The sequence below is a fragment of the Gossypium hirsutum genome, chromosome A11, assembly GCF_007990345.1.
Source record: "Gossypium hirsutum isolate 1008001.06 chromosome A11, Gossypium_hirsutum_v2.1, whole genome shotgun sequence".
Lineage (NCBI taxonomy): Eukaryota > Viridiplantae > Streptophyta > Magnoliopsida > Malvales > Malvaceae > Gossypium > Gossypium hirsutum.
The window spans coordinates 14,321,785-14,335,705 of NC_053434.1; the positions used below are offsets into that span (position 1 = coordinate 14,321,785).

Here is a 13,921-nt window from a genome sequence, read left to right on the forward strand (position 1 = left end):
CAGTAGTATAGTTTTAGCAAGACCGGATTGTCGAACCCAAATGAACTAAAAGTACTAGTAATGATTGTCTTTTTATTATCTAGCCTAAGAATAAAGAAGTTTTGTTTTAACTAACTAATTATCTAAACTAAGAATACACAGAGAATAGAATCGGGGGATTACATTTGGAAAGCGATTGAATTGAGATAATACCTAAGGAAAAATCCACTTAGATTGTACTTGTTATTTTGGCTCTGAATCAGACGATTTATTCATTTAACTTGTTCCATAGAGATCCCTAAGTTATGTTATTATCCCTATTCAAGACTAATAATGTCTAATCCCTAGATTGAATGATTGAAACTTTTCTCTAATCAACACCCTAGGGTTGCATTAACTCGATCTACGGATCCCCTTATTAGGTTTCATCCTAATCTGGCAAAATCTTGTCACCCTATGTCTAGGCGCGCAAACAACTCCTCTTAATTATGACAAATGTACTCTTAGACAGGGTCTATTCCTCCTCTAAATAAGAGCTTATCTTGAATCAGTATCATGGGATATCAAAACAAGAATTAAGAAGACATAATTAAGAATAAGTTAAATATTTATCATACAATTTAGAAAATAATAACAAGATTCGTCTTAGGTTTCATCCCCCTTAGGTATTTAGGGGATTTAGTTCATAACTAAAAAGGAAAACATCTCAGAAGAATAACGAATACAAAACATAAAGAAAACCCAAAACTCCTGAAGGGAAATTGAGGGGAGATCTTCAGTCTTGATGGAGACTACGACTTCTGAGATGGATCAATCGGCTTCCTTCAAGTAATTCATTCCTTCCTCTTCGTGTCTTCCTTTACTTTCCTCCTCTAGGGTGTATTTATAGGCTTTAGAATGCCAAGAAACCCTCAAAATTGGTCTTTTCTAAATTGGACTCAACTTGGGCTCGGCAGGGACACGCCCGTGTGACACGCCCGTGAGAGTCGTGCTTCGAATCTGCCAAATTGACACGGCCGTGTAGTCTACCCGTGTGAGGAGGTCCAGGCCGTGTTGAATTCGTACTTTGGCCCATTTTTCTCTATTTTTGGCCCGTTTCTCATTCCTTTCACTCTCCTATGCTCTTCTAAGTATAAAACATGAAATTAAAGCATTCGGAGCATCGAATTCACCGATTCTAATGCGAAATCATCCATAAAATGCGTTAACATGGGGTGAAAATATGTATAAATTACGGTTTATCAAATACCCCCACACTTAAGCATTTACTTCTCCTTAAGCAAAATTCTCAACTCATAATCAACATAAATCTTTCTCAACTTATAATCTCTATCTAAAATATCTCAAAATAATCCATAGGTAATCATACATTGAGAATTCAACTAAAAGATCATAAAAGTTTCAAACATTCCAAGTTGAGTATTTAATCATGCAAACATAGGTGTCTCCCCTCCTCTAAGTAATTACCTTTGATTCAGAATAATACAGAGTTTTACATCCTCACTAATGATTCACTCAAATCACTCGAGGTGTTTAAGGACAATAAATGAAGCACTCAATAGTCAATAATGAAAAATTATTACCATAGGCTTGCATGAAAATCAAATCTCCACCACTATAAATTGAGATGATACATCAATCAAAAGGTCTTTAGAGGATTGTAACGAGGCTTGGTTAGGGGGTGTGGTCTCAAGCTGAAAGAAAAGGTTAGAATCGAGATTGAATTAAAAATTTGCCTAACTAGAAAAATAGCTGGTCATCAATTGCGTACAACAGAACTTTTCTTAGAATATGGAATTTTAACTTCTTTAGCTCAGAAGATTACTACTATTAAGATGTATACACTTTTTTTTTAAGAACAAGTTAAATACAAAGTAGAATAAAACTTAGCTAAGCAACTATTTCAAGTCCAATCTCGATAAAAAATTGGGGACCAAATTAATTTAAGGGATTTCAACAATAATGGGTTAAGGGTTAATATTAAGGGTAATACAAGAACTAGCTTGTTAGCTCAACGGGGTTTACTAAGGGTTAATCGTGGAGGTAGGCTTTTCATGGCATGAGTGGGTTAATCCTAAGTGCCTTAATCATTTTGACATATCATATCAAATCAAATGGTGTAGTCTTGACATGCATAATCAAGCAAGTTCTAGAATAACAGTTCAATACTGACGCACTCAAAGCAATAATAAAAGTGAGCATGAAAGAATTAATAGATGCTCAAAAGGCTTAAAAATCTCACAAAAATTTTGGCTTTTTGATGTTTAGAACTTGTGAATTCCAAATCAAAGTAATACCTAAACTTTGGGGAAACAACCTAAGGTTTTAAATTCTTAAAAATCAACTTATCATGCTTGATTCTCTAATGTCTTAAAGTTTAAACAATCAATGCATAAATGCCTATGTTTTAATTCAAGATATATCAATCAAAATCATAGATCAATCAACATTTATCCTAAGTATGATATGAGAGCTTTTCAAGAGAACAAGGTAGTCATTCAAGGATTTTTCTGATATTGAATAAATACCCCCACACTTAAGATGTACATTGCCCTCAATGTACAAAGATAGATATAAGAATATAAAAATAAGATAGGGAGAGAAGTGAAACTTCCTGAGTGAAAAATGGATGAAATTCCTGGATTAGCGAGAGTGAGTTGTTGGAAATAAAGCTGGAGGACAAACATGATTCTGAAGAACAAAAGGAGAATTGGGGGAATAATTTGGTAGTAATCATAAAGATAAGTCGTGTTTAAAAACAAAAGAATCTTCAAAAATTAATGAAGAAAAATAAAAGAAGATAGATAATTTAATTTTTTCAAGTGGCACGGCCAGTTCACACGCCCGTGTGGATTGTGTCCAGCCCGTGTTTGTCACGAAGTGAGATATCGTCACATGGCCTTCGGGCACGCCTGTGTGTCTAGGCCGTGTGGCTATATGATCATGTTACATGACCGTGTGTGATGTGGTTCACTTCTCCCACGGTCGTGTAGCTATGCGCATACCCATGTTATTTTCCACAAAGTGGTGACGAAAGGTATAACTTGTACAAATCTTTCCAGTTTGAAATTTGATCGAATGGGTCAACAGAATCGTTTGATTAGTTCTGCTAATGATTCCAACCAAAATCTGGTTTTTTGGCACAACAATAACTTGTATTCTCAAATGATAGCGGCAAGATTTGCAGTCATTGTGGAAATTCCATTTTCCTTACGATTAATATCTTACTCACAAGGGGCAGAAGTCGTAAAATCTCATAATTTACAATCAACTCATTCAATATTTCCTTATTCGAACCCTCAGTAAACAAGATTCTACATAGCAGTTCCAATGCTACGTCTTGAACCACTCGGCCATCTCTCCTACATAATTATTATGGTCGATACCCCGAGCGAATAGCGAGTTATTTATATTAGATTGTTCGATAGGTACGAACAATATCAATTCTAACTAGGAAACTTGCTATAAAAATAGAAAAATTTTCATCACTTTTTTTTATCCCTTTTTCTCACGGGTGGTAGACAAGGGCGTGTCGCACGCCCGTGTGCATTTGGCAGATTTGATCATGGCCAGGTCGCACGTTCGTGGCCACTTATCACATCCCGTGTTGGGTAAGATAACTTTTACCCTGTTTTTGTATGGCTGTATCGCACGGTCGTGTTTTCGTCCGTGTTGATCCCCCGACCTTAAGCACGGCCGTGTGATCGGCCGTGTGGAGTTGGGAACCTGTGCTTCAAAGACTCTGTTAGTGACCTAAATGTTTAAAATTTGAACTTTAAATAATTTAAAACTGTTAGTACTCGGGTTGCCTCCCGAGAAGCACTTGTTTATAGTCTAAGCTCGACTATTACCTTGTTGGTTTATTCATGGCGATTTGTGGAGTCGTAGATCCTTTCCATCTTTTTTAAAATTCTCATCGTTATAAAGTTTGAGACGATGTCCATTTACTTTGAAAGTACCGTGTGATGTGTGACTTACCTCTATTGTGCCATATGGCAGAACAGATTGAATTATGAAAAGTCCTGACCATCGTGATTTATGTTTCCCAGGAAACAATATGAGTCTTAAGTTGTATAGGAGGACAAGATCTCCAACTTCAAATTGTTTTCGTTGCTTTAAACGAGTGTCATGGTGCCGCTTTGTGCTTCCTTGTATAGGCATGAGTTTTCATATGCATTGGCTCGCCACTCATCAAGTTCATTCAGCTGCATCAACCTATTTTTTCCTACAAGTTCGGGATCAAGGTTTAAAAATTTAATAGCCCAAAAAGCTTTATGCTCTAGTTCGAATGGTAGATGACAATTTTTCCATAAACAAGTCTGTACGGTGATGTCCCTATGGGGGTCTTAAAAGCAGTTTTGTAAGCCCATAAGGGATCATCTACTTTCATTGCCCAATCTTTTCTATTTGATTCTACTATTTTTTCAAGGGTCCGTTTGATTTCTCGGTTTGCCACTTCAACTTGCTCAGTAGTTTGAGGATGGTATGGGGTGGCTGTTCTATGATGAACTCCGTATTTCTTAAGAGTTTTTTCAAATTGGGTATTACAAAAATGAGTGCTCCTGTCACTGATAATTGTTCTAGGCATTCCAAATCTCGAGAATAGTTTCTTAAGGGAACGTACTACCACTCTAGCATCATTAGTAGGTAGAGCTTGGGCTTCCACCCATTTGGACATATAATCAATTGCTACTAGGATGTATTTATTCCCAAATGAACTGGGGAATGGGCCCATGAAATTGATACCCCAAACGTCAAATATTTCACATGAAAGCATACAGTTTTGAGGCATTTCATCACGTTTAGATATGTTACCTATCCGTTGGCATTTGTCACAGGAAGTAACGTACCTGTTAGCGTATTTGAATGATGAGGGCCAGTAAAAACCTGATTCAAGTATTTTATGTGCGGTTTAGTTCCACTATAGTGTCCTCCAGTTGGCTCTAAGTGACAATGTTCCAGTATTTTTTATGTTTCTGATCTTGTAACGCATCTTCTAATGACTTGATCTGCACATCTGCGAAAAATAAAGGGGTCGTCCCAAAAGTAGCTTTTCACATCATTAAAGAATCGCTTCTTTTACTGGTGTGTTAACCCGTTTGGGATAATGTTAGCGGCTAAAAAATTCGCGATGTCTGCAAACCAAGGTACCTCGAAGTCAGATATAGTGAAAAATTGTTCTTCAGGAAACGAATCACTTATTTCAACTTCATCTAGTTTTTTGGTATTGAGTTCTCAAGCCTGGACAGATGATCAGCCGCAAGATTTTCAGCTCCTTTCTTATCCTGAATTTCCAAGTCAAATTCCTGCAATAGGAGAATCCATCGAATGAGTCGAGGTTTTGCATCAGTTTTAGTTAAAAGGTAACGAAGGGCAGAATGGTCAGTGAAAACAACAACTTTAGACGATATGAGATATGATCGAAATTTATCAAATGCAAAAACCACAGCTAGCAATTCTTTTTCTATAGTAGTATAATTCTCTTATGCAACTGTCAAAGTTTTGCTAGCATAATAGATCAGTTGAAAATGCTTGTCTCTTCGCTGTCCCAATACTGCACCTACTGCAAAATCACTCGCATTACACATTAATTCAAATGGTAAGTTCCAATCAGGTGCAATTATGATTGGAGCATTAATTAATTTATCCTTTAAAGTATTAAATGCTTCTAAACATTCCTGATTGAAATTAAAAGGTATATCTTTTTCTAGCAATTTAGTCAAAGGCTTAGTTATTTTAGAAAAGTCTTTAATAAATCTTCTATAAAAAAAACATGTCCTAAAAAGCTTCTAATAGACTTAACCGAACTAGGAGACGGTAATTTTTCGATTGTTTCTATTTTAGATTTGCCCACTTCAATCCCTTTACTGGAAATTTTATGCCCTAATACAATACCTTATTGAACCATGGAGTGACATTTCTCCCAGTTAAGGACAAGGTTCGTTTCCTTACATCTTACTAAAACTCGTTTTAAATTTTTAAGACAGAGATGGAAAGAGTTACCCAATACCGAGAAATCATCCATAAATACTTCCATGATATCTTCTACGAGTTCGTCAAATATGGCCATCATACAATGCTGAAAAGTGGCAGGAGCATTACATAATCCAAAAGGCATTCTACGATAAGCAAACGTACTATATGGGCATGTGAATGTCATTTTTTTTTATCTTCAGGAGCTATTGGGATCTGGAAGTAACTAGAGAGTCCGTCTAGAAAGCAGTAGTACATTTGCCCGGATAATCTTCCCAACATTTGGTCAATGAATGGCAAGGGGAAGTGATCTTTTCTTGTGGCATCATTCAGTTTCTTGTAGTCAATGCAAACTCTCCATCCTGTGACTGTCCTTGTTGGGATTAATTCATTCTTCTCGTTGGTCACAACCGTCATGCCTCCTTTCTTAGGGACAACCTGCACTGGACTTACCCAAAAACTGTCAGAAATAGGGTAAATAATTCCAGCATCTAGAAGTTTTATTACCTCAGCTTCAACAACTTCCTTCATGTTGGGGTTCAGTCGTCTTTGAGCTTGCACACACGGTTTGTATTCATCTTCCATCAAAATTTTGTGGGTGCAAAAAGAAGGGCTGATTCCTTTAATGTTAGAAATTTTCCAAGCTATGGCCTTTTTATGTTCTTTTAATACTTGGATTAATTCCTCTTTCTCCTTGGGTTGCAAGTTAGAAGCAATAATAATTGGTAATGTAGAATTATTTCCAAGGAATGCGTATTCCAAGTGGTTTGGTAATTGTTTAAGTTCCATTTGAGAGGCTCCTCAATAGAGGGTTTTTGCTTAAGTTCATCATTTATCTTAATGCCCTTATATTCTACTTGTCTTGAAGAATAGTCATTAGGTTCATCATCTGTCTCCTCTTCTTGAGCTGGATACAGTTCTATCGTCTCCTTCTGTACAATTTCTTGAAAAGAGTCTTGAGTAGTATGATCAATAGAGTCAATAAAATAACATGACTGATCCTGTTCCCTAGAGAACCTCATAGCATCATAAATTTTAAAGATAATCTCCTCGTTAACTACTCTAAGTACCAATTTACTGTCACCCACATCGATTACAGCCCTAGCAGTGGCTAAAAATGGGCGCCCTAAAATTAAGGGTACTTCCACATCTTCATCTAGGTCAAGCACAACAAAATCAACAGGAAATATGAATTTATATACTTTCACAAATACGTTTTCTATAATACCCCTAGGATATTTAACAGATCTATCGGCTAATTGAATACTCATCCTAGTAGGTTTAGGTTCCCCAAGACCAAGTTGTTTGAACATTTTATATGGCATCAAATTAATGCTAGCGCCTAAATCAGCTAGTGCTTTCTCAACATTCAGACTACCAATTAAGCAAGGGATAGTAAAACTTCCTGGATCTTTCAGTTTGGTTGGCAGCTTGTTTTAGAGTATGGGTGAGCACTCCTCGTTGAGTTCTACTATAGATAAGACCTCAAAATTCGTTTTATTTGTTAGAAGCTTCTTCAAAAATTTTGCATATGTAGGCATCTGCGAAATGGCTTCAACAAAAGGTAAGTTGATATGTAATTACTTAAAAAGTTCAAGAAACTTACCGAATTGTGCATCAATGAGATCTTTTTTCAATTTTGCTAGGTATGGAACTGGTGGTTTATATTCCTTCAGCACTGGTTTGTCACTATTTTCAGGTTTTTCTTCCCCACTTTCGCTTACTACGGCTTCTTGTGCTAGCTTCTTTTCAGATTCCGCTAACACTTTCCCACTCCTTAGTGTAACTGCTTTTACATGCTCTTTTGATTTGGTGTCACTAATTCCGAAATCAATTTGGACAGCTGGCCTATCTGAGTTTCGAGCCCTTGGATCGACGATTGTTGATTTTTAAGTGCTGTCTCGGTGTTCTGGAAACGAGTTCCTGACATCGATATAAACTTTGAGAGCATCTCTTCAAGGTTCGGCTTCTTTTCCTGATAGTAGGGTGGTTATTGGTAGACTGGAGGTGGTCTCTGATTTCCTTGGCCTCCCCATGAGAAATTTGGATGGTTCCTCTAACCTGCATTATAAGTGTTACCATATGGATTGTTTTAAGATCGAAAATTATTACCCATGTAATTTAACTAGTTATTCGTGTTGTGGCCATAAGGTTGGTATTCTGAATTGCTTGATCCACCTCTACTTGCTTTGCACTGCATTACTGGGTGAACCTGTGAAGAACTAAGAAAATCATCAATTTTCTTATTCAAGAGTTCTACCGGATTAGAAAGCATGGTGAGCAAATCGACGTTATAAACACCGGTTGTTTTCGTTGGTTTTGTCCTCATGACTTGCCACTGATAGTTATTTAGTGACATCTCCTCTATAAACTCATAAGCATCTTCAGGTGTTTTATTATTGATGGTTCTGCCAGCAGCGGCGTCAACCATTTGCCGAGTCGAAAGATTCAGGCCATTATGGAATGTTTGAACCTGAAGCCAAAGCGGTAACCCATGGTGAGGGCACCTTCTCAGTAAGTCCTTGTATCTCTCTCATGCATCGTAAAGAGTTTTTAAGTCCATCTGCACAAATGAAGAGATATCATTACGTAATTTGGCCGTTTTAGCTGAAGGGAAATATTTTAATAGAAATTTTTCGGTCATTTGTTCCCAAGTAGTGATTGACACTCGTGGTAATGAGTTCAACCACTGTTTAGCTTTGTTCCTCAATGAAAAAAGGAATAACCGAAGACAAATGGCATCATCAGAAACACCATTAATTTTAAATGTATCGCATAGTTCCAAAAAGATTTCTAAGTGAGCGTTGGGATCCTCATCCTGCAAACCATCAAACTGAACAAATTGTTGTATCATTTAAATAGTGTTAGGTTTTAGTTCAAAAGTATTTGCATCTACAGTAGGTCTAACTATGCTCGATTTAGTTCCTGTTAAAGAAGGTTTAGCATAATCATACATAGTACGTGGAATAGGATTTTGATTAACCACAATTACAAGAGGTAGCTGATTGTCTTGGTTTTAAGCCATCTCTTCGGTTGGGGGTTGAGTATCGTCCTCTTGCTCATTCTCTGTGTATCTTAATCTTTTCCTTATTTCTCTTTGGTTTCTGCTAACTGTGCGATCGATTTCTTCGTCAAAAAGTAGTGGTCCTGATGAGTGATAAACGCCAAATTATACATATTTTTACCCCAAATACCTAGCATATTTATGGATGTTTATTACTAGATTTGTGGATTTTGGTTCTCTTAATCTGGTTATTTCATGTTTTGTACTCAAGAGCACACCAAGAGTCAAAAGGAGCCAAAAACGAGCCAAAAAGAGACAAAACGGACTAAATCGAGAAGATGACACGGCCTAAGCCTTGCCACACGGGTATCTCACATACCCGTGTCTTTCTAGGGTGTCAACCAAGGCTTTCACGATTCACACGGCTTGGCCATTGACCCACACGGCCGTGTGCAATTTAATAGATCGAACACAGCCTGGCAATCAAGTCACACGGCCGTGGCACAAGGGCGTGTCCCTTTTTCAAGGAGTTGTATTTTACACGGAAAAGGATACTTCGGGAGGAAGAAAGCCAATCCAAAACCTATATAAACACCCTAAGTATGACTTAGTAAGGGGTCCCTCTAGAACTTTTTTGGAGTACAGAACCACACGCCGAGAATTACTTGAAGGAAGCTAGACGATCCATCCCAAAAGCTGAGCTACTTCAAGACTGAAGATCTCTCTTAGAATACCTTCAAGGGTTTTAGATTTTTCTTTATGTTTTGTTATTTTCATACTTTTGTGATGTACTCTTATTTTATTATGAGCTAAACCCCTTAGATACCTAGGGAGGTTGAAACCTATGATGGATCTTGTTATTATTATCTGAGCTGTATGATAAAACTTGATTTTTTTTCTTAATTATGTGTTCTTAATGCTTGAGTTAATATTCCGGGTATTAATTCATGATTTGATGTGCTTATGCAGATGAGCAAAAGTCCCTGTCTAAGAGTAGATTCAGCATAATTAAGCAGAGTTGATCGAACGCCTAGAAATAGGGTTACGAGATTTTGCCGGATTAGGGTGAAACCTAATATGGGAGTCCATAGATCGATTTACTGCTTCCCTTGGGGTTTTACTTAAGAAAGAGATTTCAATTAATTCAACTAAGGGTTAGACGTTATTAGTCTCAAAAGAGATAATAATATAGGTTAGGGAGTCTCACGAATCAAGTCAAGTGAGTAAATCATCTGGTTCAGAGTTAGATAACAAGCGAAATCTAGGTGGATTCCTCCTTGGGTGTCGTCTTTATCAATTACTTTTCTTCAAGTCTTTTTTCAAACTTTCTCTTTGCTTTAGTTTAATTAGTTAATTAGTTTAGTTAATTAGTTTAATAAACAACCCATCTTTATTTCTAGGTTAAATAATAAAAAGATAGTTATTACTAGTACTTTTGGTTCCCTTGGGTACGATATCCCGGTCTTGCCATTACTATACTATTGTTCGATAGGTGCACTTGCCTTTTCTCCGTGATAATAGTTAGTCTAGGTTTGATCTTCATTATAAATATTTATTACTTGTTACAAATCACGCGATCAAGTTTTGGCGCCGTTGCCAAGGAACTAAGATATTAGGAACGCTTAATTTTTATTACTTTAACCATTTATTTTTCTTGCAAGTTAATTTTATTTCATTATTATTATTATTTATTAATTTACTTTTTCTTTCTCTTGGCAGGTTTTTATAGTTTATGACTAGAAGAAACCTGTCGGGACCATTACTTTTTGACGAAGAAATCAATCGTATAGTTCGTAGAAACCAAAGAGAAATAAGGCGCAGCATAACATACACGGAGAACGAGCAAGAAGACAATACTCAACCCCCAACCGACGAGATGGCTGAAAACCAAGGCAATCAGCTACCTCCTGCAATTGCGGCTAATCAAAATCTTACTCCACGCACTATGTATGATTATGCTAAACCTTCTCTAACAGGAACTAAATCTAGCATAGTTAAATCGGCTGTAGCTGCAAATACTTTTGAACTGAAACCTAACACAATTCAAATGATACAGCAATTTGTTCAATTTGATGGTTTGTAGAATAAAGATCCCAACGCTCACTTAGCAAACTTTTTGGAATTTTGTGACACATTTAAAATCAATGGCGTTTCTAATGATGCCATTTGTCTTCGGTTATTTCCTTTTTCACTAAGAAACAAAGCTAAATAGTGGTTAAACTCGTTACCATGAGGGTCTATCACTACTTGGGAACAAATGATCGAAAAATTTTTACTAAAATATTTTTCGCCGGCTAAAACGGCTAAATTACGTAATGATATCTCTTCTTTTGTGCAGATGGATTTAGAAACACATTACGATGCATGGGAGAGATACAAGGACTTACTGAGAAGGTGCCCTCACCATGGGTTACCACTTTGGCTTCAAGTACATACATTCCACAATGGTCTGAATCCTTCGACTCGGCAAATGGTTGACGCAGCTGCTGGCGAAACCATCAATAATAAAACACCGGAAGATATCTATGAGTTTATAGAGGAGATGTCACTGAATAACTATCAGTGGCAAGTTATGGGGACAAAGCCAACGAAAACAGCTGGTGTTTTTAACGTCGACTCAGTTACTATGCTGTCAAATCAGGTAGAACTTCTCAATAAAAAGATTGATGGTTTACTTGGTTCTATACAGGTACATCAAGTAATGAGGTGTGACTCAAGTAGAGGAGATGTGCATACGGAATATCAATCCTTCAATCCCACAACCGAAGAGGAACAAGTCAACTATATGGGTAACAATAACTTTAGGTCTCAAAATAACCCATACAGTAATACTTATAATGCAGGTTGGAGGAACCACCCAAATTTCGCCTGGGTGGACAAGGAAATCAAAAGCCACAAAATCCTCAGGTTTTTCAATTACCACCTTATCAACAAGAGAAGAAACTGAACCTTGAGGAGATTCTCTCAAAATTCATATCAATGTCAGAAACCCGTTTCCAAAATACCGAGACAGCACTTAAAAATCAACAAGCATCGATTCAAGAACTCGAAACTTAGATAGGCCAGCTATCCAAACTAATCTCCGAACGACCACAAGATAGTTTACCAAGTAATACTGAACCTAATCCAAGAGAAAACCTCAGCGCAATTAGTACTCAAGGTAAGGAAGGATTCTTTGCGCCTGACCCAGAATTGATGCAAGAAACTGTGGTGAGCAAAGGTAAAAGTGAGGTCAGTCATAACAAAATGGTGAATAAAGAATATAGACCTCGTGTGCCATATCCCAACGCGATAAGGCAAGATCACTCAGACGAACAATTCGGTAAATTCCTTAAACTTTTGAAAAAATTACATATTAACTTACCGCTTATTGAAGCTTTGTCGCAGATGCCAAATGCAATGAAATTTTTAAAAGATCTTTTAGTAAACAAGCGAAAGTTGGACGAAGCATCGTATGTGGAGCTAAACGCAGTCTACTCAGCTATTCTACAGAATAAGCTACCCCACAAATTGAAAGATCCAGGGAGTTTTACAATTCCTTGCCTAATTGGTATTTTAGATATAAGTCATGCATTAGCTAATTTAGGGGCTAGTATTAACGTAATGCCTTACAAAATGTTTAAGCAACTAGGTCTTGGGAAACCTAAACAAACTAGGATGAGCATTCGATTGGAAAATAAAACAATAACATTTCCTAGGGGTATTATTGAAGATGTACTAGTAAAAGTAGATAAGTTCATATTCCCCGTTGATTTCGTTGTTCTAGACATAGAGGAGGATAATAACACCCCTTTGATTTTAGGAAGGCCCATTTTAGCAACTGCTAAAATAATTATTGATGTTGGCACAGGTGAACTTACACTTCTTGTGGGAGACGAAACGATCACCCTTCAAGCTCGTAATTCTGGCATCACATCGAACATTGAAGGTAATAGTCCACACCAATCTACTAAAACTGACAATATGACTTTGCAAAAATTAAGCTTCAAAGAAGTTCATGAGCCATGTTCCAGAAATGATACAGGACACAATCATGAAGAACGAAGGCTACGGATAGAGGAGCTAGACGAATGGCGAGCACACAAACCCAGAACACATGATAAACTGAAACTATGCCAAAACAAGCCCGATACCTCTCCTAATCAACTTAAGGTCGGTGATAGAGTCTTACTAGATGCCACAAATCCTCACATTGTCACTACCACACCGAATGAGGAAATCCCTCTTACGGTACTCAGTATTTTTGCATTTGGTACGGTGGAGGTGAGTCACCCCAAGTTCGGCACTTTTAAGGTAAACAACACCCAATTAAAACCCTATTTTGATGAGATTGATAACAAGAATGAGGAGTATAAACTCCTTGAACCACTCTGACCATTCACTAGAGAGGTAAGTCGAGCTTAGACTACAAATAAGTGCTTCTCGGGAGGTAACCCGAGCACTAGCATATTTTGATTTCTTTATTTTTAATTACTAACACTTTAAATCATTAACTTTATCTTTAAATTGCAAAGTTTTTTAGCACACACGGCCATGCACACGGGCGTGCCTAAAGCCGTGGCCAAGCAGGGGAAGAGACACGGCCGTACAATACGGCCATGTGGAAGCAGGACATGATTTCCCAAAAACACGGGATGTGATAAATCCCCATGGCTGTGCGACATGGCCGTGGGTGAACTTGATAGGTGAACACGGGCGTGGAAATGGAAAAACACAGGCGTACCAAGGGTAAGGCTCGATTTTGTTTCTTCAACACGGGCGTGAGACACGCCCGTGCCATTAAGCCATGGACAACAATACACGGGCGTGGTACCTTAACACACGAGCGTGGGAGAAGCGAACAAAGCTAGGCACGACCGTGCGACATGGCCGTGTACCACACATGCCCCAAACACACGGGCGTGGGATAGTAGTCGGGCACGACCTAAATTGCAAAATTTGAAAAACATGGGCTCACCTTCAGAG

General features: G+C 37.6%; 2 non-coding genes across 2 annotated transcripts; one reads left to right on the forward strand and one right to left on the reverse strand.

Annotated features, from left to right (window-relative positions):
• The first annotated feature begins 8,441 nt into the window (after window positions 1-8,441).
• On the forward strand, window positions 8,442-8,548 carry LOC121210771 (small nucleolar RNA R71). Its single transcript, XR_005905887.1, has one exon. It is a non-coding gene; the product is annotated as a small nucleolar RNA R71 (small nucleolar RNA).
• A 2,713-nt stretch (window positions 8,549-11,261) lies between these two features.
• LOC121210441 (small nucleolar RNA R71) lies at window positions 11,262-11,368 on the reverse strand. The gene has a single exon (XR_005905557.1). It is a non-coding gene; the product is annotated as a small nucleolar RNA R71 (small nucleolar RNA).
• Window positions 11,369-13,921: the final 2,553 nt, after the last annotated feature.